The sequence below is a fragment of the Tursiops truncatus genome, chromosome 17, assembly GCF_011762595.2.
Source record: "Tursiops truncatus isolate mTurTru1 chromosome 17, mTurTru1.mat.Y, whole genome shotgun sequence".
Lineage (NCBI taxonomy): Eukaryota > Metazoa > Chordata > Mammalia > Artiodactyla > Delphinidae > Tursiops > Tursiops truncatus.
Window position 1 is genome coordinate 1,235,571 of NC_047050.1, and position 22,895 is coordinate 1,258,465.

At 40.9% G+C, this 22,895-nt stretch overlaps 1 long non-coding RNA gene and 1 pseudogene across 1 annotated transcript; one reads left to right on the top strand and one right to left on the bottom strand.

Annotated features, from left to right (window-relative positions):
• Positions 1 to 13,653: 13,653 nt before the first annotated feature.
• Positions 13,654 to 13,723, top strand: LOC117308756 (U4 spliceosomal RNA; annotated as a pseudogene).
• A 5,089-nt stretch (positions 13,724 to 18,812) lies between these two features.
• On the bottom strand, positions 18,813 to 22,156 carry LOC109548351 (uncharacterized). Its single transcript, XR_002174438.3, has 3 exons — positions 20,626 to 22,156; positions 19,974 to 20,192; positions 18,813 to 19,392 (listed from the first exon to the last, which is right to left on the bottom strand). It is a non-coding gene; the product is annotated as an uncharacterized lncRNA (long non-coding RNA).
• Between the last annotated feature and the right edge of the window lie 739 nt (positions 22,157 to 22,895).

The window sequence follows — 22,895 nt, forward strand, 5'->3', positions numbered from 1 at the left end:
TCTTCATGGAACTTGTGGGGGAAGAAATTAATCAGCAGCATGGAATCAGTAGGATTCAGTGTTTTCCGAAACTTTGCCCTGTGTGTTCGATGTTGCTGCAGACTCGCTGAGCTGGTGGTTAGAAATGTGTCTCTCAATTTAAAGTTGTCTTCTTCCAGATAAATGAAAATTGTTTCAAGTTTTAACGAGATCTTTTGTAACTATAAATGGAAACACAGTCCTGGACATTTTTAAAAGCCTAAAATGAAATCGAAATTCCGATATTATAGGTTCGTAGCACTGCTTTGCTGATAATACATTTTTATTCACTCTGCTGTTGGAAGTCTAATATGGTCTTTGTCTATTTACAAATATTTTCATAACAGTAAAATTCAAACAATATATACAACATAATTGGTTTCTATAAAGTATTTTATATTGATCCGTAAGATAGAAAGTTATTTTTATATTACCTGTTCTCAGAATAGTATCACGGTCTTTCTTTCAGAGCAGGACATGCTGGAGAAATGCTTTTACTATCATAAGAAATGACAACTCAGATACTTACCTCCATGGAAGATAAATGGGAAAGCTCTTTCATTTAAACATTCATGCTGACAACTGATCTAAGACATGAGCAATGTAAATAATTCTTCCTCTGTGCTTATGAGCACTTGGCTGAAGCCTTCCTGTAATAAAAGATTAAGAGGAGAAGAAAATTATGTACGTATGAGAGTCCCATAAAGATATGACTCAGAAGGTAGCCAGATGACTGAGGCCTAGGTACCACCCGATCTATGGAAAGGGATGGGGTCTGGGGATTCAAAGCAGGAAAGCAATTCCTGGGGAGGCAGAGAGGGGAGGTGTTAGTGAGACAAAGGTGCCCCGAGTGCAGACAAGCCTCAGGTGAAAGAGTTACCTCTGTGGCTCTTACCTCTTGGTACTCACCGCTTTCTAATTTAATTTCCTTTACAATTATAGATTTCCCTTGCAAAAGGGGAACTTCTCTGTTTTCAGAGTTTCTCCTGTGTCTGCACTTTCTTAATCAGCTCAAAACAACTCTCGTGTCCAGCAGTTATGTTTTGGGGGGACTGATTCTCTTCCCCTTCACAGTGTACTGTCCTCTGTCTCTGGAATACTTTTGTCTTGAGTGTGGTAGATAGTGGTATATGGTAAGTTCACCCTATGGAGTTTCACCGTCTAATGTGATTAAATACTTTAAAAATGTTAAACTTTGGATCACAATCCAATTAACTATTACTTTCCAGATATCTGAGGAAATACTGGAGTACTTAAACTTTTTATAAGTGATCAATGGAGAGCAACTTTATGGAAAAATTAAGAAAGATTTAAAGTCTAATTAGAAATATTTCATTCGTTAGCATTTTCTGTCTTTAGGTTATAAGAAAACCACTGATATTTGTTTCTTAAAATAATGTAATTTTCCATGTTACGCAAACTCAAACAGATAGAATTTCCTTTGTGCTTTAACACCTCCTGGCAGAAACCTTCAGAATTTTAAAAGAACTGATCTCACTCCTGCAATTTTATTTTTGGAACAGAATCGTCTTACGGAAATGTGTCCTATTGATATTCTGTCTAAATATAGCAACGAGGAAAGGAAAGAGCCTACAGAGAAATACGACCAAGTACGTTATAAAAAAAGCTCCCTAAGTCTCATTTAAACGCTTTAAGAGAATTCTTTTCTTTCCTCCTTTCATAAGTCTTTATTACAATTAATGAATGTGTTTTAGACAACTGCTTTGTCAGAAGTACTGAGATGACATGTCATAATCTATACCTAATTAGGTAATAAAATATACATTGCCGTCAATGAACAGAGTGGAGCTATAAATAGAAGAATGACCTCTTACCTATGTGTTATGGATGCTATAATGTAAGATATAATAGATACAACTTTTTAGCTGGGAATTAAATATGATGTGCATAATTCTATCTTGAATTTATTCCCTTGATTTTCTTACATATTTCAGAGATTGTGACAATCACATGACTATTTGTGTAAGTGGCATGACATTGACAAAACTGTACAAAACGATAATTATTTTTCTTTTTAATCACCCAAAGGAATCAACTACTTAGGTTCTAGTAGGAGAACGAGTTTGCAGAACCAATTGTTGTCCTTTACGCTACATGACTGACGAGAATAGAAGCAGAAGCCAAGAGGAAGGACAGCTGGGTGGCCCTGTTCTAGTGAGACAGTAAACGCTGGAGCGGTCTGGAATGCTTTTCATATTTGGAGGTCAAAATTGCTCTAGAACACTTTTTTTCACCTGTAAATCCAATTGTTTTTGCAATTTTCAAGATTTACTTCATGTAAACGTTTGGAAATCTGAAGACCTTAGCTCTTAGCACCTACCAGGAAAATGCCGTGTTCAAGGGGGCATGGAGCGTGGGTTGTGACAGCACATGGCACAGGGGGTCCAGCTTGGGTACGGGGTGCACTAGCTTGGCTCTGGGTGACCCCTGACGACATCATCCTCAGATTCCACCGGTGACAAAGGGCAGAGGGTTCAGACCGTATCACCCCATGTGGCAGCTGGGAAAGAACTGTCCAAGCTTCCAAGTCTAGCTGGATCGGGTTTAAGAATCAAATCCTTATTGTGTTTAGGGTGGTGAAAAAAAATGAGAAGAACTGTGGAGGCCCAGGCTCTAATGCTGCAGGGGTGCTGAGAGTTTAGGGCTTAGTCCATAAATCATCAGGCTTCCCGCTGTTGCCTGGAGTTTGCTACATGTAGGTATCTCAGAGCTGCTCCTACAAGGAAGGACTCGATTCCTTCCCATCAGGATACCCTCAGGAGGTAGCTCTTCTCTCTCTCTCTTCCCCAGTCTCTCTCAGCATCCTTCTCCAGAGGTGTTTGTCACTGCACATGAAGCCTGAGTCATTTCTGCTTGAATTGTCTTCTGACCCTAAAATGACAGGGAGAGGAAAAAATAAGCTGGCCTTCCCTAGTCTCCAGCACTCACTGGTCCTCTAGGTGGCCCTTGCATGGCATGACTTTTGATTCAGGTAGGTGAGTTTTCTTGTAATTGGATGGATAAAAGAATTTTGCTGGGAGAGGAAAAAGCAGTGAAAATACTTTATGAATGTCTTTGGTATCCCCCCAAAAGCTATCTATTTCTTATCTTCTCTGACTTACAAGGAGACGACTTGATGATCCAGGATGAAAGTCTCCTGGAATGTTTATGGATGAATTTCTCCTTTCAGCGCCCCCAGCCATCCCAGAAGCAACTAAGGCAAAACTGATGTCATATATTCTGGATCCTGAGAAAAAAAGGCAAATTGCATTTCAATACTGGCTTCAACATCAGCTAAAGTGTCTTATTAGAAAAATACTCTGTCCACACAGAATTTAGGATTTAACATATATCATTAATCAAATTAACATTCTCTAGAAGTTGGCTTGAATTTTTTTAACGGATAGTAAAGAAAATGTAAAAGCCATTTCTTATCACCTTAATATCTATTTACTGAAGGAGTAAGACAATTTGAGTCAATGCATAAGATTCTTTTGAAGCTGTTAGGTTAATTGTGGTTGCTGTGGCTTTACTAACCCATAGTCTAATCTTGTTTACATATAAATGAACGTCTGTTCTAAACTGCTTTAGTACCAAAACAACTGCTGGGGAGGAGGGAAGGGAGTCATCCCTGGAGTCCGGAGTTCTCACCTGTTTCCTCTGAACAGAGATTGAACCTGGTGTGGAACAAGGTACAACCATATTGCTCAGCTTCCAGCACCAGAAAATGGAAAACTAAAACCTATATTTTCAAACTGACCCCATGGAACCCCTCAGGGTTAATGTGAGGGATGAAGTAGGGAAGGGGGGGGGAGTGATGATAAAGATGGAGGGAGACAGGAAGCTGAGGAGGGAGAAAGGGGGGAAGAAGAAAGGATGGAAGGAAAGTCAAGTATAGAAACATAATGGCTGAGTGACTGAAAACAAAGATAAAGAAATAATGTTAAGATCAGTCAGAGAAAAAAGACACATTACATACAGAGATAAAATGATGCATATTCTAGTTGACTTTGTACAGGACGTTCTCCAGTAGTTTTCCAATAAAAGGAGTTTGGGAGATGAAAAAAAATCAATAGAAGCTATAAATGCCAGGCAATGGAATAACATCTTTAAAGTATTAAAGGAAAAAAAATCTGAATTCTATACGCATTAAAAGTGCACTTCAATAGTGAGCGTTAAATAAAGACATTTTCTGATAAGCAAAAACTGAGATATCTTTTCAATGGTAAAATATGTTTTTAGGATTGAAAGAAATGGATTTATAGGAAGACAAAAGACCACCGGAGATATTAAAAATGTGGTAAATGTCAAAGATGTGCGTTTTTTTTCCCTTTTAAAAGATATCTGACTATTTAAAGCATGAAACAGCAGCACTGTATGCTGCCAGTTACAACGTACATAGACGTAGAAGATATGCCAAATAGAATTCAGTATGGAGAATGGAATTGTATTGTTGGAAAATTGTAACGGACGGGAAACTGAAGTATCAAATATGAAACTTGGGGTTTGAGGTGGTAACACAAGGTAGGCTGTAATCAGGCAAAATGTATGTGGTTCGCAGCAGGTCTCTCTTTAGAGCACCTACCGCTCGCTGCGTGATCTACAAATGTTGCAGGATTGACAAAACACAGATGCTGCTGAGATGAGAAAGTTCTCTTTGGAGGATGCATGAGTCCTGGGTCAGCTGATGGCTCAGTGTGAGCACCTCCCTATGGGCATTTTAGAGCAGAAAGTATTTTTCGATCAACACTGATGCCTTGAGACGCAGAGACTTGATCACAAACCGGCACAGTTCATGTTGACTGGGCTGTGTCAGGGTCATTGCTGGTGCTGGTGTATTCGAAGCTAGTCTCTCCAGGACCGTGCTGGCCCACGAGAAGGCCCTTCTGGATTCCACAGAGGATGGGAAACGTCTAATTGCTGGCGTTGGCAAAATGGATTCCATTGAGCCCCTGGACAGTCGTAGAGCTACAGGAACTTACACAGAAGTCAGAATCCGCATCAAGGAACATGGTGGCAGCACTGCCACAGGAGCATCTGCGCCCATTTCCGTCTAACACGGTACTGTCGAAAGCACGCTGGCGCCAACGCTAAGCCTTGGTTCAAGGATGGCAAAGCACCCACGCGGGGGGCGGAGCCTGTAGCCCCGCACTGTCTCACTCAGTAGCCAGACCGCCTGCAGGGCTGGGAATCAGCGGCGTGGATGTCTCCCATGGTGACGTATCACATGCTCCCTACAGGATGCGCGGGGCTGAAGCGGTAGCTTCTGTGTGTTCAACGCTGAAGCTTCCCAGAGAATTGCTTAGACAACAGATTTAAGTGCAAGAGTCGCCCCCGATCTAGTTCGGGGTGCCCTCTGCTGAAGCCTGAAAGTTCAGGGCAGGAATCCAGGTGTTTTCACCTCTGTCTATGTGAAGAAGAGGAATAACCCCTAAGACTTGCTTTAAATATTGAGTGAAAGGCCAGGGGAGTTGTCTGTCACTGGTTGTCTCTCACATGGCTTAGGACAAAAAAGCAAGAGTAACTTATGGTCTTATGTGAGCTGTGATCGGAGGACTTTCCAAAGTTCCATCATGGTAATGGCCGTGTGTTGCCCGTAGAATTTTATTTTGTGTAGTTCTGTCAACATTGAGTGAATGTGTTGGTATAACTACTTCAACTTAGTTTGCCTGTTCTCAAACCCATTTTTCCATTTACAAATGATGCGATGTAGTTTGTTGAAATAAAAGGACCTGGAATTTAAAGTATTGAGAAGTGGCCTGCTTTTACGAGTTAATTGTATCTGGTTTCTGGAAAAAGAAAGATGGTGGAAATTGAAGTAAAGGGAATAATAACAAACAGTTATTCATTATTAAAGATTTTAACAAACTTCCATCAGCAAGTGTTGGGAAAAGTGGCTGAAATATAACTTGAAGTTACGGCAGAGTTAAAGAACGCTATCAATCATCTTGACCTGACTTACATTCACAAAGCCCTTCACCCATCAACTTTACATATACATTAGCTAGAAGTAGAACATTCACCAAGAGAAATAAAATGCTTGGCTCTAAAGCTCTGTAACTTTCAAAGTTCTGAAATACTTTTTCTGATAGTTTTTCAACAATCTTATTAAGGTATAATTGACATACATTAAATTGTCCATATTTAAATTTTACAGTTTGATATTTTAACATATGTATATACCCATAAAATTATCCCCTAATAAAAATAATGAACACTACTATCTTTCTCAAAAGTTTCTCTGTAACCCTTGCAATGCTTCTCTCCCAACTGTCCTTGTTCCCCTCAAGCTAAGTCTAGGCAACCGAGAGACTTGCTTTGGCCACTGCAGATGAGTTAACATCTTCTAGAATTGATTATACATCCCTGACGTTGCCTGTATCAATACTTCATTCTTTTTTACTGGCAAGTACTATTCTATTGTGGGATGTACCACAATCTTTTTATCCATTAATCTATTGAAGGGTATTTTGGTTGTTTCTAGTTTTGAGCTGTGGACATTTATCTGCAAAACATATAGAAACATATACTTTTATTTCTCTTGGGTGAATAATTGTGGGGGGGTGATGGGTCATAGGGTATGTGAATGTTGTCATCTTAGGAAACTGACAGGCTGTTTGCCATTTACTTTCCACGTGTGAGAATCTCAGTTGCTTCACGTTCTTGCCAGTGTGTAGTCTGGTCTCCTTTTAAACTTACTCTCTATTAGGTGAGTCATGGAATGCCACTGCAGTTTTCATTGGCACTTTCTTAGTACCCACCTATGTTGAGCATCTGTTATGCACGTATTTGCCATTCAAATATTTTCTTTTGTGAATTTTCTGTTCAAACATTTTGTCCAATATTTTACTTGGCTCCTTGCTTGCTTAAGTTTGAGTGGGCTTTTTTTTTTTTTTTACGTTTTGATAATAAGCCTTCTATCCTATATGTGAGTTGTAAGTATATTCTATGTGTGGCTTGTCTTTCATTCTTTTAAAAGTATCTTTGAAACAACAGGAAATTTAAAATTCTAATTAAGTGCAATTCATCAGTTATTTCCTTTTATGCATTGTGCTTTTGGTATTAAATGAAGAAAACATTTGATTAACTCAAGCTTGCTAAGATTTTCTGTTTCTTCAAGTATTTTACCTCTTTAGGCTTTGCCTTTAGATCTATAAGCCACATTGACGTGTTTTTTAAAATATTTATTTATTTATTATTTTTATTTTTGGCTGCATTGGGTCTTAGTTGCTGCATGCAGGCTCCAGAGTGTGTGGGCTCTGTAGTTGTGGCACACAGGCTCTATAGTTGTGGCTCGCCTGCTCAGTAGTTGCGGCTCTTGGGCTTAGTTGCCCCACAGCATGTGGGATCTCAGTTCCCTGACCAATGATCAAACCCACGTCCCCTGCATTGGAAGATGGATTCTTAACCACTGGACCACCAGGGAAGTCCCTGAGTTAATTTTTTAACTGGTGTTAAGAATACATTTTTTGGCATATGGAAATCCAATTATTTCAATACTATTTGTCAAAAATGATATAATCTCTCCAACTAATTGCCTTTGCACCTTTGCTGAAAATGGACTGTGTTTATATAACATGTTTCCATGTTCATATTCTTTTCATATAGAATCATGCTAATATTGCAATAAAATAATTAAGAAGAGCAGAAATCAATAAAATAAAACTCAGGAACTGAATTGAGAAAACGAAAAGTTTGTTATTTGAAAATATTGATCAAATTAATAAACACCTAGCAAGAATAATGCAAACACAAAGAGGTCAAACACAAATATTCCAAAAATCAAGAATGAAACAGGGATATCCCCCAAATTCCTGGAGAAACTAGAAGAACAATAAGGAAATATTAGAACAGTTATATATTAATACCTTTGATCATTTAAATAAAATTGACAAATGGCTTTAAAAATGGGAAATATTAATAGCCCTTTATCTAGTAAATAAAATGAATTTTTCATTTAAAAGCTTCCCACAAAAATGTCTAGGTCCAGACATACTGAATGCAATCAAACATTTTCAGAAAAATAAATAACAATTTTATACAAACCCTGTCAGAATGGATGAGTTGGTGAGACCGTGCTCTCCAGGCCCCTGTGTGCAGGCGGGGCAGTGGACTCGGGGTCCCAGTACCACACCATGAGGTCCACTGATGATGTGCACAACTCTGGTCCCATGGGCTCTTCCAACCAGTCACCCTGCAGCTGAGCCGGCTAGTTGCTGTGGGATACTTGTTGCTAGGAGACTCGGGGATGCCTGAGAACTCACATGGTGCGGGTGCTTCCCTCAACGTTCTGTCCCTTTTCACTCTGTTCTGATTGCTCTCCCAGTCTCTTGCAGTTCCTTCATCATTTTCTCTGACATTTCCCTTCATAAACCGTGTGTTTAATCCTTTCTACTTCTTGCCTCGAAGAAACTAAAGGCTTTGGAGAAAATGGATGGCGCTAGGAGTGGTCTGAGAAAACAAGTGGTTTTCAGTCTAATTGCCCCATCAAAGGAGACAGAGCTGCTCTCACCGCCCAGGGCAGGAAGGAGTGTGCGTGGACACCTCCTGGTCATCTCTTGACCCATTTTAACTGGAAACTGACATCTCCACCTAACTTGGACTCATATCAAGCTGATCAAGGGATCAGCTTCTGAGGCTGCCCAGGTGGTAGATGAAGTTGAGGAGACTTGGAGTGAAAGCGGAGAAGGAGAGGGTGACAGCCAATAGCAGCCCCAGCACCCGTTGCAGTGACTGGACATATGGGACCCACCACCTGCATCTGCTGGTTCCCTCTGAAAGAGGTGCACAGCAGCCTTATAGATGCTGCCTGCATTGGTGATGCTACCTGCCACGATGCTGCTGCCTTCCTTTCTATAGATTAGCAAGAAACTAGCAGAAATGGAAAATTTAAAATAACGCTATTTACAACAGCCTCAAAAATATTAAATATTTAGACTAAATTTGACAAAAATGCCAGACCTGTCGATTGACAAATTTAAAAAAAAATGCCAAGAGACAGTAAAGGAGACTCAAACGAATGGGAGATTCCCTTTGTACACAGACGAAGAGATCCAACACCGTTAAGATGTCAGTTCTCCCCAAAATGATATATATTCAATGCTACCCCAGCCAAAATGCCAGGCATGTTTTGTAGGAGCTGATTCTAAAACTTATATGGAAACTCAGAGGGTCTAGAATAGCCATAACAACTTGGCATAAGAAAGAAAAAGACTGGAGAAATTATACTAATTGGAGGATTTCAAGGGTTAATGCAAATCTACAATAATTAAGACAGTGTGGTATAGAATGAAGATAGACTAATAATTCAACAAAACACAATAGAGAGTCCAAAAATAAACACACACATGTGTTCAATTAATTTTCAGAAAGGCTGTGAAGACAGTTCCAATTCTAGGACATTCCCTACAAATGTGTCGGAATCATCATCTATCCCTGTGCAAACTCTACGAACTTTAATTCATATATTGCATCACACTTAAAAATTAACTCAAATAAATCATAGCCTAAATGTGAAACCTATGAGAAAACACAGAAGACAATCTTTGTGAATTTGAGTTGAACAAAGATTTCTTAGTTTTGGTATTGAAACGCAATCCATATGAGGAAAATATGATAAATTAAACTTTTTCAAAGTTAAAAACTTCTGCTGTTCAAAATGCACTATTAAGAGAAACTAAAGACAAGCCATGGACAGATAAAATGTTTTCAAATTACGTACCTGTTACAGAAATTGTATTCAGAATAGATAAAGATCTTTCAAAACTCAGTACTAAGAAAACAAACAACCCAGTTTCTAAAAAAGGGGCAGAAGCTTTGAGAAGGAACTTGATAAAGATATCTGAATGGTAAATAAACATATGAGGAGATGCTCAATATTATTAGCCATGAGGGAAATATGAATTAAAACGGCACTGAGACATCCCCACACACCATCTAGAATGGGTTAAAATTACCATGACTGCCCACACCAGGTCAAAGGAGGATGACGGGGTGCAACTGAAATTCTCATACACTCTTGTTGGGAAATGAGAACACAGTCGTTTTGGAAGACAGTTTAGTAATTTCATAAAATGCTGAACATACACCTGTCGTAGTGGATTGGATGGCAGCCCCCCAAAACATATGCCCCCATCCTAATCCCAGGAACTGGTGAATATGACCTTACAAGGCAAAATCCTCAGGACCTTGAGGAACTAAGGTTACTCAGGACATTGAGGAGCGGAGCACGTCCTGGGTAACCCAGGAGGGTCGCGGCTGATGTCAGCAACCTTAGGAGACGGAAGCAGGGAGGAGGAAGCAGTGGGACCGTGGAGGCAGAGACTGGGGGTGTGGACGCAGGGCACGGGATGCTGAGGGACCGCAGGAGTGGGAGAGGCCAGAAGGGTCCTCCCCAGAGCCTCTGAGACGCCTCGACTTTGCACTTCCAGCCTGAGAATGCTGAGAAAATACATTTTTGTTGTTTTAAGGCACTGGCTCTCTGGGGGTTTGTTACAGCTGCCCTGGGAGGTGATCCACCTACCACGGGAGCCAGCCACCCACTCCTCTGTACTTTCCCAAGAGAAATGGAAGTCCAGAGCCACAGAAGGTCTCGTATGGGACTGTTCAGAGCAGCCTTACTGAAAGTCGTCATGACAATGAGAATTTGGGGGGTGATAAGTGTGTGCGTCATCATGATGGTGATGACGAATTCACGGTGTTTACTTAGGTCAAAATTTAGGAAATTGTCCAGTTTATCACATGTCAAAATATCAGAGTAAAGCTGTTTACAGATATTTAAAAAATCTCAAAATACAACATCTTAGTTTTGTGAATAAATTACAGATAAAAGCAGGGAGAATAGTAATGGGGTATGTGTCCTGGATGTAATAATAATACGTAGTATAAAATTGTGTGTTTTGTTAACAAATTAGTACATTAAGTCCTTTGGAAATATATGTCCCAGTTTTGGGTGCAGGAATCTTTGATCTCCTCCCACTAAGTCATTAAACTTTCATTCTTGCCTAGATTATCTCTACTTTAATTTCTATTGCAGGAAATAAAGAAGGAAGAGACCACAGAATTTTAGTTAGAACGAATACAGGGACACTAATAAAGAAATGCAAAATGCTTCAGAAATGTTTCTGTTGTTGTTAGTATCCTGCTCATCCGCTGAATGATGGTTGTAAAGAGTATCTACAATGGAAAAGAAAACGTATTTCAGTTTGATATTATACTTTTTCAAACAACTAAACAGTCTGATATTAATCAGTACGTAACTGAATAAAATATTCATAAACGTATAAAACTCATCTATCTCATAGTGTATGAAACAAAAAAAGGCAAAATTAAACAAGAAAACAACTTTTGTATGAATAACCTTCAAGAATTATCCATGCTTAAAGAACATGCGGCACATATATACAACGAAATATTACTCAGCCACAAAAAGAAATGAAATTGAGTTATTTGTAGTGAGGTGGATGGACCTAGAGTCAGTCATACAGAGTGAAGTAAGTCAGAAAGAGAAAAACAAATACCGTATGCTAACACATATATATGGAATCTAAAATTTTTTTTAAGAATGGTTCTGAAGAACTTAGGGGCAGGACAGGAATAAAGACGCAGACGTAGAGAATGGATTTGAGGACACGGGGCGGGGGAAGGGTAAGCTGGGACGAAGTGAGAGAGTGGCATGGACATATATACACTACCAAATGTAAAATAGATAGCTAGTGGGAAGCAGCCGCACAGCACAGGGAGATCAGCTGGTGCTTGGTGACCACCTAGAGGGGTGGGATAGGGAGGGTGGGAGGGAGACGCAAGAGGGAAGAGATATGGGGATATATGTATATGTATAGCTGATCCACTTTGTTATAAAGCAGAAACTAACACACCATTGTAGAGCAATTATACCCCAATAAAGATGTTAAAAAAAGAAAGAATTATCCATGCTTAAGTAAAGTGGTGTATATATACGATTTTACACAAACTCTTGTTTACCTTCCTGTTCTTGTAAACTCATCTTACTAATAATACTGCCTGCAATTGGGATTAGAAAGATGTTTGGAAAAGATTTAGAGGTTAATTGCAAATCTCCCCAATGGCATAAAATGTCATATAAATGCTAATTTTCTTGGGTATTTACTAATTCTAAAGCAAATCTCAATAACTCCTTGCATTTAAAACAAAGCTTTTAACACAGAAATTCAGTGCACATTTTCAACATTAGTGGAATCTGAAAGTGTGCCTAAGAGTAGGAAATGAGTGTATTAAACCAGCTCTCGCAGCGCATGGAGCACACTCTATGCTGGCTAACAAGGCAGCTTTAGAAATTATTAATTCCTATACGTTATAAATGTATCATTCACTACGTTGGTAAAGGAATATACTTATTTATGCTCTAGAAAATCAAAATAATTAATGCACATCTAAGACTGCAGAACTAGACTTTTCACGATCTTGATTTATTATTTTATTTTGTGATATAGTTTATTTTAGTGGTTAGACAGAAATTTAGACTTCATTGATTCAAGCCATTCCATTGGTGTTATTTTTATAAAGTTACTTGCTTTTGGTGATGTTTAGTTGTTTAATTCACTAGTAAAAAAGTAAGTGGATATATTTTGTGCGTGTGTATGTATTACATTGTGTGTATTATGTAATATCCACGAGGCACAATGTGCTGAAAATAAGCCTTTTCCTACTCCCTGTTCTCGAATCATTGCTTCTTTTCTCCTCTGATTCCCCGTACAAATGGCCATTTGCGGCACAGTTCGTTCTCCACTTTGGTTGTGTGCCTGTCAATGTATCTCGTGTATCTTTCCTTATTACCAGATACAGAACAGCCTCATTCTTTTTAAGTGGCATTATATAGATTGTAACATAATTTAATTAGTTCCTGATTGATGAGCATTAATGTTGTTTCACATAATTTGCCGGTACCGCAATGCAGCTACGAATATCCTGTGTGTAGGTGCTTTTTCTGCGTGCTTCAGCGTTTCTGGGCTATAAATACCTAGGAGTTCTGGTAGCTTGTCTGTCTTGGGTTTTGATGGCTCTGAACAACCCCCAAGAAACTAGAGAGGAAAAGGGAGTGAACTGAGAAACATATAGAAAACTGGAGGTGTTTCTTTGGCCTGAAAGAGAAGGCAGCCCACTGCCGTGGGCGGAGCATCAGACGGGAGCAGCCTGGGGGACCTGACCCCTCGTCCCTGGCAGGGCCTGGGGACAAACGTTGCCCTTCTCCACGCCCGCTGGAAGCCTGGGCCTGGGTCTGTGTTCAACCACTGTCCCCGTGATGTTTTGAAAGCACAACTACTGTGCAGATGGATAGACCTGTGGTTGCCAAATACAGTTACTGTCGCGGAAACACCTCTGCGCTGCACAGGCCTCACGTATCACGATGAGTTGCACCTTAAGACCCTTTCCCGCCAGCAAAATGAGGACGTGTCCCGGTAACACTGAACCTCACAATGGAAAGGGTCAGGGTCCCACCTCTTTCTTTCCCAAAATGTTCCTAGAACCACCTTCCCTGCTCTGCCCGCTAAGGGCTCTTAGGCAAGGCAGCTCCGCCCAGGGAAGAAGACCTGTGCCATCCAACCCAACTCAAGTCCACAAAATTAAAGGTGAACACACGAGGGCGACTCTTCTTCAAGCTTTGTGCAGTGGCAGGATCGTAGCCAGTGAGGTTTATCCGAGGTGCGATTATTGCTAATTGAAAAGACAGGAATTAAGGAAGAGACAGACAGAGAGAGAGAGAAGGAAGCAAAGGGGGAGGAGAAGGGGGGGGAGGGAGGGAGAATCCCAAGGTGATTTTCTCCTTCTACAGATTCAGAGAAACGTAGGACACGTTTGGTAAAATCTCTACCAATCTTTCCTAGCACTGTAGGAACTTTGTACAGAAGTTTCATGCTGATTCTTAAAAGTACTTCTTCTTGTTCTCTTTGGTCTACTTTTATATCCTGTAATTTGAGTATTCACTTAATTACATATAAATTAGATGTTTTCATATTCAATTCAAAGTCCACCATACAAAGAACATAACCCAAACTGAGAAGGTCTCAGAGGTCTTCTCTTGGCACAAATAAAAATGGACCCAGTCATGCATTTGACAGAGAGAGTCATCACCGATAAAGGTCTTTGCTCCAAAGATCAGGGGACAAAGAAATTCAGCCGGAGCAGTGGGGAGGGAGCGTTTCCTACCCGCAGAGACGACAGCTGCCCAGAGAGGAGAAAGGCAGCTGATGGCCACGTTGCTGGGAAGATTCAGCAGCCCCACACGTGAGCGCGTCTTGTCCGAAATGGGTGAGACTTGGAACCAAAGGAGCACGCACATTTGTTTAGATCTTTCTGGCAGGTTTTCACGTATCAGCTCTCCAGGGTGGCATTGACTGGTTTTCCAGTGTCACAGCCGAGCCCCCCTCTTCAGCGTCGTGTGTGCCTGTTCCCAGTCGACTGGTTGTACCGGATTCCTCTCCGTTCACTAGTTCTTGTGCAGCTGTTGTACACCTCAAGGGGTGGATAAATACCTATCCATATTTTATGGTTTTCCCCACAAATACCAGAGTTCTTTCTAAAATTGAGATACAACAAATGACCTTTGGCTGTTTTGTTTTGTTTTGTTTTTTTGGTGAAAAGGGTAAATACTGAGGATTATGGTGCCCTTGATATAGAGTTTGTTTTTAATGAGAGAAGCATCCTGCCTCAGTTACTACTCCGGGCATCTCAGTAAATGAGTTAAACTGAAATCTTCATTTGAAATGAAGATCTGAATTGTACAGATTAGCAATGAGTGCAAACGCCTGCAGCAAATTGGTGAAACAGCTGAAATTCAAACCAGGCTCCGAATAAAACCACTTTGAATTTCCCAATAAGTTACGTGAGCTGCACAAATAAAGAACACATAGATATTCTTTATGTAGATAGATAGATGGGTGGATGATAGGTAGTTTGAGAGATAGATAACAGATGTTAGAAACAGACAGATGAGAGATAGATACATAGATAGATGCTGGATAGATAGATAACGTAAGATAGATAGATAGATAGATAGATAGATAGATAGATAGATAGATAGATAGATAGATAGATGATAGATAGAAGATATATACAGAGAGACAGAGAGACAGAGAGAGAGGGAGAGAGAAAGAGAGAAAGATACTATAACAAATTCATCTGCGGTAGTCCTCGTTACTAACCTGAATTAGAAAAGTGGATCTCAGGTTGTTTGCCCTGTGATTTAGCTCTAAGGAGAATTACGTTTCTACTAAACAGTGATGTGCATGAGTTCTTCAATGCCAGCATCTGCAATTATTTTTCTCTTTTTTGTTTTAACCCTATATTTTCAAATATTCCATGAGAACTAAAAAATCAACTATAAGTCATTCAGGATTTCCTTCGTGGCATATTAAACCCACAAAGACAGTACAATCATTTTAAGTTTCCTAATAACTATATTCAAAAGTGTTAATTTTGTTCTAAGTTACACTTTAACTTGTAGAATTTTCATTATTATTCCGTGGTTTTAATTCAAATACTCTTCTTGATTCTGTTAACTCAAGGTGACTTAATAAAATGCTATCTAGGTTCTAACGTCTTGAATTTGTTCAGTTTTACTTTGTTGTTAATGTTTCATTCTATCGCATCTTTTCACCACTTCCTTGGCTACATTCACTATCTCCCCACCCACCACCTTCGACAACCAAAACTTAATTTTCTGTTCCTGAGTTCAGTTTTCTTAGATTTCACGTATAAGCATTATGGCCCTGAACACTGATTCTTTGGAATCAGTTGAGAGTCCCTATGTTCTGTAACAGACATAGAGATATTCTTGTAAATATTCCATTCTGCTCAAAAGGAGTATGTGTTCTCCAAAATCTAATAGCTTGAATATAATATTCGTATTACTCAATCTCCAATAGCTCTAATGGTTGTTTGCCCAACCGATGTCTTTCTTGTAAAGGGGAGTTAACATCACCATGAATCTCTTATTGGCCGATTTCTTCCTATATTTCTTTTTGATGGTGTTTGATACATTTTTAGGCTATATTTTTAGGTGGGTATGTGCTTAAGACAGGCCACCTGTGACTTAGTATGCACACACACACGTCTCTACCTTGTTTCTAATGACGAGGACCATTATAAAAAACATTTTATTGTTTTAAAGATTTCAGTTATATAGTGGTCTAGGAAGAAGCTGGTACCATATATGCAGAAACTGTTTTCTCATATGTACCATGTTGAATAACTCAGTCTCTTTTAATGACAAATATTTTAAAGCCAGGCTCCATTTTTGCAACTGTAGCCATAAGTAGGATTTCAGATTTTCCGTAGTTCTTGACTCTGCCAACATTTTCACTTCCAGGTCCTTAAAGATGTGAGATGGCTGATGTTCTCTTGTAACAAGGTTTTGATTTATTAAAAGATTTATCAAATGCTTTTCTACCAATGTAAGTAAATAAACCAATAAAACTCCTGTTTTCACAGAAGTCTTATTTCCAGGAAGAAGCAATAAAATGAGTATTGTGAAATTAGATTCAATAAACGTTGTTCTACAATAAAGTCTTTTTACTGAGGCTTGTGTGAGACCTCCAGACACTTGTCAAACTGGCCGCCCTAAGTGTCACCAGCATGACCTGCAGATGAGACAAAGCTGAGGTTATCATTATATTTCCAGGAGTCGTAAAGGAGAACACCTTCCCACAGAGTGTGGTGAGAGCCTCAGAGAGGGAAGGTTCAGTGCAGAATTCATTGAGAATTGAAAGTCTGATTTACAGCACACCCTTCACAGGGGTCACCTGATGAGGGTTGGGTAAGGGTCATGATACTCCAGACCAGGATTGGTGGAAACAGAAAAGCCAGGTCCCTGAGATGGGAGATTCAAAGTCTTAAAAGGAGCACATCGCCTACTGATGCTTCCCTTGAAGCGTTTTATGGGTCTCGCCCCAAGTTCCTGGAATGAGCAGTCAAACCATTTGCTAGAGTTACAGTTTCTGGAAAGAAGTACTGTTGAAGACAGTCTAACAGCAAAGTCAGTCACACCAATGCAAAGTAAGCTGTGTGCAGGCTGAGTGTACGAGGGGATGGTTTACGTCTCCAAGTTTGCTCCCTTACTACCCTCTGTATTCATGTCTTTTCATGACAATCTACCTTGAATTCATTTCAGACAATATTAAACCCATTCATCCTCCACTTCGGTTCTTTCGTGACACAGGAGATCTTAACTTCAATCAGCAAGTTTCCCTTTGAACTTATGCCTAGAGACCCATGACTTCTATGTGCACGGTCACCAGAGCCACACACGGAAGTACCCCTAGACTAAGACACGTGTCAGGGCGGTGTCTTTTTTTGGTCTTCTTGGTACAGCTCCCCTGCTGCACACCTGGGGCTCTCGTACACCTGTCCCTTTATTACCGAGTCCAAGCTTGCTCTGCTGGCTGCACGACAGGCCAATAAACCAGAGACGACGTGTTGAGGCAAGGAACACGACCTTATTCGGAAAGCCAGCAGACCGAGAAGACGGCAGACTAAAGTCTCAAAATACCATCTCCTCGGGGTTTGGATGCCAGTGTCTTTGACAGCACAGAGAGGGGGAGGAGATGAGGATGTAAAGTAAAAAGGCCGTAAATTTTGCAAATATTCCCTGGAATGGCCAGCCTCGGGGAGGGGATGTGTTAGTTTCTTCTTTCTTGCAGCCATTCACAGGTGGGCAGGGTCAGGATGTTTCCCTGAACAAAGGCACTTTGGTTTAACATTCAGGCAGCGGGCCAGGGCTCCCCGAGGCAGCCCATTCTGTAGAGACAGTATCCTTTCAGTGAACAGAAGCAGTGGAGCGTCAAGCTTAAAGTAAAAGAAACAGATCCAACATGGGGTCAGAGCTGGCTCTCACCTGTTGCCCCTTCCCTTGCCCCTGACACTCTGACCTCACGCGGGTTCCCCATAGGACTTCCTCTCCTCACTCGGAGCCCGCGTCCCAGGACCCACCAGTGACCACTCTCCCCTCCCCTGAACTTCCCATGTTTATGCCTCGATTTGCTCCTTTGATCTCCAGTGTTTCATTGTCCGCCATGTGTTCTCTCCCATTATAATCCAGATACACCCACCATATCAGTATAAAATCCAGGATCATCATCATCTGTTTTTCCACCCTAATTCTCTGGATCCTGAGGCTTATCTCGCACTCTGAACAAGTGCTGATTTCAGAAAGACGTTATCAGCAGATCAGATGAAGTTTTTTGGGGGGGAGACTAGTGTGTTTAGAGTTTTCGTGTTTTTAGTGCTGTTGAAATGGAACATTTGGCTTTTCAACTAGTCACACTATTCTGTCAATAAATATCAGCTGTCAGTGCGACCATTTCCTTATTCAGCCTTTACACTTTCTACTTAATAAAATCCCAAAACACATTGTTGGGGTTTTTAAATCCATCATTCTGAATTGCTCAGAAAGTAATGTAGGGCTTCCCTGGTGGCACAGTGGTTAAGAATCCACCTGCCAATGCAGGCGACACGGGTTCAAGCCCTGGCCCAGGAAGATCCCACATGCCGCAGAGCAACGAAGCCCATGCGCCACAGCTACTGAGCCTGCGCTCTAGAGCCTGTGAGCCACAACTACTGAGCCCGTGAGCCACAACTACTGAAGCCCACGCACCTAGAACCCATGCTCTGCAACGAGAGAGGCCACCACAATGAGAAGCCCACGCACCACAACAAAGAGTGGCCCCCTGCTCGCTACAACTAGAGAAAGCCCACATGCAACAACGACAACCCAAAGCAGCCCAAAATAAATAAATACAATAAATTTTTTTAAAAAGAAATTAATGTAAATATTTTATTTTTATAGAGAAGACAGGAAAAATCGTTTCTCATACTCTGCATCAAGAAGGTGTTGATTCATAAAAGAGTTCAAGTTTATGGGAGCTGGGTGCAACTTAGCTCCTCGGAGCCCCATGGCGGCCAAGTGGAGAAGGTCAAGGCCATGATGACCTCTTCCCGTGACAACTCCACACACAAATACAGTTTGACACCTGAGCCACCAAGCGATTCATCCAAATTCCCACAATAAATATTTCCCAAATGAGGGCTGCATAATAAATATTTGTTTAACAAATTAAACTCTGTAAAGGGTCAGGACCGTATATTCTTCTCATTGGGAAACTGTTCTCCAAATTCAAGAATTTCCCTTCACAGGCAAAAAAATCCAAAGGAGGAATCGAATCTATTTTTCAGGATTTAGATTACTTTGAGAGGCTTAGAAGATGTTTGGAAAAGAATATTTTCCCCTCAATTTGACATGGCTTGGTTTCTTCAAATATACTCAAGTGTCTACACGTAATTTCTCTTTGTTAGATGAACGGCTCCATTAACATCCTAAATACTAGGCAAAGGTCTTCAATTCTGCAAAATTGTAAAAATGAATAAAACAATTAAGCTCTTTAAAGCACTTCCAAGCCAGAAGGTAACATAAGATTTTTTTTTAATTCTACCATTGCTTACTGTCATGCATCTATGTGTCTTCACATCTAATTGCTATTGCCTCATTCAAAATGCATTACTCACTTTATGTCCGGACATAATCAGCCTGGCATTTTCCCCGGATGTGCTGGGTCACATTAAAAAACAATGATAGCAACTCTGTGATAAATATTTGATATTCCAGGATCATGTATTCATAGCATTGATCTAAAAAGCTGTTATAAAAATAAGCTTATGACTCCAAAAGTCTATCACTTACAGTTTCAAAAGAGTAGTCATTTTCCCACATCCATTTATTATTTATAATAGCTGTGTGCACACCACTCTGATAATTACAACTAGAAGGTAAGTGCAACCGTTAATGACTCAAGATGCTTAAAAGTATCTCTGCAGAAGTTAAACCACTTGAGTGTTTTTTCCTTGAAAGCTTGTAAATATATCTTTAGAGTAAGATTGATTACGTGTAGCTAAAATTGTGGATTATGATAAAGAAATGGCATCACCTGTCAACATCACAACGCAGAGGTGGTATTAAGAGTGCCAGCCGTGGAAGAGAAGCCGTGTGTCTCCAGAGGATGACCTGGCATCACCTGTGGTTCCACAGAGGAAAGGTCTGGCGGGCATCTGAGGATGAGGAAGCTGTCACCAGGCGGGGAACTCGCCCGGCCGCCTGCACGGCCCTCCTGCCGGGGAACCTCCTGGTCCTGACACAGAAAACCCACCTGTGCAGGAAATGAAACAGACACCCAGGAACATACTAGTGGAGTCTGACACTTTGGGGCCTGGTGAAAGTGAAACTTGTGGTCCAAAGGGGAAAAAAGCTGGTTTTCAGTTCACCAGAATTATCACACGTTTCTTCCCAGGGATCTGCCCCGGGTCACCTGTGGACAGGGTTGTCAGGGAGGGAGGGGGAAGGACACAGGCAGAGAAGGCGCGGGGCCTGGGCTGCATCTGATGGAAGCAGTGCCTGGTGTTAAGGCGTTATTTCTGCTTGTCCCCTCCTCGCCGCCCCCCGTTCAAGTAATCTGCTTCCCAAGCATCTACTGGATATCAAAGTCGCGACTCCGCCACCAGAGGAAAGGGACCAAGGAGGCTGTCAATCAGGTTTATGCCTCCACCCTAATTTTATGTCTAACAACGTTATGTTCTACTCACAGAGCAAATGTCTTATTGATTCTCTTGAGCAATGTTCGGCGTTGAGTTTCCTTCGCCCGTTTCTACAGATGAGTCTGAACATAAAGTCGTTATGACTCAGGCCGCGTGGGACTGGCTGGGACACATGCTCAGACGTGATCCACGGGAAGTAAAGTCACATCTCAGTCAGACAGAGAGAGAAATATCACGTGATTTCACTTATATGTGGGATCTAAAAAATGATACAGTTGAACTTATTTACAAAACAGAAACAGACTCACAGACGCAGAAAACAAATTTATGGTTACCAAAGGGTAAAAGGGATGAGAGAGGGCTAAATTAGGAAGTTAGGATGAACGTACGCACCCTACTGTACATAAAATAGACAGACAACAAGGACCTACTGTACAGCACAGGGAACTCTGCTCAATATTATGTAACAACCTACATAGGAAAAGAATTTGAGAAAGAATAGACGCATCTATATGTATAACTGAACCACTTTGCTGTACACCCAAAACACAACATTGTAAATCAACTATACTCCAATATAAAATAAATTTTTTTTAATTTAAAAAAATAAAATCATCTCTTCTTCCCTGAGTCCCTGTGAAATGGTCATAACAAAGTTCCAGGTACGGGGTATGTTGCTGTCAATATTTTTTAATACATTTGGAGAGTGCAAATTCTGTTCTGACCGGTTCCCAGGGCTGTGTTTGGGTGTCTCCTCTGAGCCCTCAGAGCTGCCTCTGCTTCGTATAGGATGTGCTGCTCTTTCTGTATCACAAAGTAAAGTTCCTGGGCGGCCAGGGCCCCCCAGCGATGTGTGACTCACGACCCTCCCGTCCCATCTCACTTCTCTCAGGCCACTGCGGCCCCTTTTCCCTTCGCACCTAATTTTCTTTCTTCCAGGGAAACGTTTCTCTAACCTCGTTGTATGTGTGTCCTCATTTTTACTCTTAGCTCAGAGGCGTCTAGAGAAGCTGTCCAACGACGCCCAGGCTGTAGCCCATTTAAGATGAGTCACTAATACTTAGCATCAACCTGTTTACTTGACTGTGCTTGCCTCTCCCATGAGGATACAAGCACCATCAGTGCAGAAGCATATTTGTCTTATAATCCCTGCAAGACTGTCGCTTTATTTAGCTGGGTGCTGGGCTTTTACCACTGAGAGAGATCTTGACAGACTTATTTCTTTCAGTCTGGAATCCAGGACAGGGCCCGTCCCATTCTTCGCGCTCTCTTTAGTCTTATCCGTTGCTTTATGAAATCTGCCCCATCCTTGCTGGAGTTCAGTTCTCTTTTGCAGTGTGCTTTTAGAAATGGCCAATGTTTGCCACACACACAAGGACTCTCACTCTTTCCAGCCACATTTCCAGGCTTATGGAAGGAATATCGTCACAGCAGGTGGGCGGCCTTGCGCTGGTTATTTCAGCAACAGATTACCCGGTGTTTCGACGCTGCGTAGACACACCTGCTGCTTCCAGTCTGTGGTAGCTGCCCCTTTTCTACCCTCTGAGCCCTCCCTAAGCCAGTGCTGTATATCTGCACTTACATAGCAACGAATCTGTCATCTTTTCCTGTGATATATTCTTGTCATTGACCAGGGATGAGTTTAAAGACATACCCAAAGAAGGAATTTTTATTCTTTAGGGAATTGTCATTGCTTTATATAAATGTTCCTTTATTTTGAACAGAGATAATGAAATTAATGGAAAGACACTATCTTTATTTATATTTTTAATACCAAAACGATATATTTAAATCATATTTTAAAAGATATACAGTAAAATACCTTTTTGCCTAATTGAAGGATGCAAAATAAGGTGCAACAGACCAAACAGATAAACACCAATCAGTTATGCCTGTGTTACCTCAACTCTTTTATTCTACTTATTTTTCCCCAGAAAAAGGTGTGTGTGTGCGCGTGTGTGTGTGCGTGTGTGTGGCCTGTCTTGCTTTGCTACACGTCTAATGCTCCAGCACATCAGTGCACCACGTTGTATTTACGCATCTGCAGAGTGGCCAACCCTTTACTAGCTGATCACTTACTTTTTTACTTTTTTGTTCTTATTGCTCCAACAAACAGCCCTGGATCCCTGGGCACACTCATCCTTCCCAGCGTGGTTCCAAGGTAGATACTAGGATGATGATAGCTGTCGAGTTTTATGATATGTCCAGTTTCAGCTTTACTGCCTTCTTCCAAACTGTCCTTCAAAGTGATATGCCAATTTACACCACAGGCAAAAATACCCATTTTTTCCCTTTACTCTGTCACCAACAATTACTAT